Source organism: Halyomorpha halys, unplaced genomic scaffold, assembly GCF_000696795.3.
Source record: "Halyomorpha halys isolate HHAL.00 unplaced genomic scaffold, Hhal_1.1 Scaffold828.1, whole genome shotgun sequence".
Lineage (NCBI taxonomy): Eukaryota > Metazoa > Arthropoda > Insecta > Hemiptera > Pentatomidae > Halyomorpha > Halyomorpha halys.
In genome coordinates this window covers 39967-42064 of record NW_027113646.1, presented here as the reverse complement: position 1 = coordinate 42064, position 2098 = coordinate 39967, and positions in this window count along the sequence as shown.

The window sequence follows — 2098 nt, the reverse complement described above, 5'->3', positions numbered from 1 at the left end:
CCTCCCTCCCTCCCTCCCTTTTGAGGATGAATTGAGCCTTTCCTAAAGCTTCCTCAAACGAAATGACTAGTGTGCCTGTTTCTCTTAGACACAGAAATATTTCATAATTTTTAACATTGAACTCTTTCATCTCATTATATATTTTTATTTGTGAGCATGAAAGAACTCAGCATACGTAAAAAAAACTTACACATAAGAAATGAAAGTTGTTAGATTCTTGCATATGCTACGCGATTTTATCATTTCAAAATTAGGAAATGAAATTCAATTAAAGGAATTTTCATAAAATATTTTATTCTATTTCATTTTATAAATACATTACACTATTAAAATTAATGGGGCACGCGTATTTCACTTATAGTCTCATCCAGGATAATTTTCACTTCCACGCCTAAGGAAGATTCTCGTCAAAAAATACTTAGAAAATATAGAATAGAAGGAAGTTTCCACTGAATCACTTTAATGAAGGCGAAAAAATGCGTTGGGTCCAAATATGTATTTATTTTATTGTTACTTAAATTCAACTTTCTTTATCTTCTACATAAACTATTCTTTATTATTTTATTTGTTTTTATTATTATATCAATTTTATTTTATATAGACTCATATTTTTCTTTTGACAAATCATGACAGTATTTTCTTTTATTTATAAATTTCTATTGTTATAATTTTTTTTTGTCTTCCTTTTTATATATTTTTTTTTCTTTTTTTATTCTTCTATTTCTGTACATATTGTATAAATGAATATTTGGTTACCGATAGAAGTATTGTTATCAGTTGGTATTGGTTATATAAGGACATTAAGATGTCCTTAATTTATATTTTATATGTAATGAGTTCTGTGAATTGAGGCTGGTGATGTGTAGATGTATATAATGGCTAAAGAAGAGAGGATGTATCCTGTTTTCACCTAGCAGGGGGTGATGAATGGAGATTGCAAACTACGCCCTCTCTCGCCAAGCTAATCAATTATAAAGTAATGTGTGAAAGTCTCTCCATCCTATAGAGTTCTCGAAAAGATCTCGCCTTAAACCAAATTAGTTCACAGCTAAACAAGTTAGCATCAACGATTGTCAAGGAGGTTCGCTGAAATTGGTTTTGTCTCAGGTCGCTTTTATGTATCAATTTCAGCTCTCTTCCTCATCATTATTATATTTATGGGAAATCTGCGCTGTTTTTATTTAACAATATTACGTTTTCCTTATAGGAAAAGCATACACTGTAACATTGAAAATGTTAAATATATATGATAACGAAGGGTTCATTAAGAGTGAGTAGCAATAATAATAATGATAATAATGAATATATATAAATAAATGAATCAATACTTTTACTGCACGTCGATTTCAAATTTTACTGCACTTACTGGACAAACGGTCTAAACTTCCAACATATTACAAAAGACTGATACACATGACTGTTATAAGGCCAATCTGGACATATGGAGTTGAGCTTTTGGGCTCCAATAAACCTTCGAATTCCTCTCCTATCCTTACAATCCAAAATCCTTCGTAAAATCCTCAATGTTCCTTACTTTGTCACAAATAAATCTCACCATATATTGAACATAAATCAAGACCTCAATGTTTCCTATGTAACCGATCTAGCCCGAACCAGATATCACTCATTCCATTATAAATTCCCTAACCACTCAAACCCAGTAGTTTCTAACCTCGCTTCCTCTTCCATTCCTGACAATGCTCCGAGGCGCCTGAAAAGAAGATGGCCACGTGATCAGCTAATGTAAAACGTCATTACAGTGCTACTAATAGGTATTTTCTCTACACGCCTGTAACACTCCAATTTAACTGAGGTCAGATTTACTAAATGTATTATAATGTACAGTTGTAAATAGCAATTTAAAAAAACAAAACAAAGACACTAGTGATCCAATGAAATTGTGGTATCATACTACAAATTCGATCATTAAAAGTGCGGCCCATACAGTACGCCATAATTTTTTTTTTTTGATAGGTTTATTTATTGATAGATATTACAATCTGCCACACAGTTGTGGGCAATAGGTAATATTGATGAATGATCTCATACGTACTAAAATAAAAAATAAAATAAAATAAAAAAATTTAAAAAAATAAAA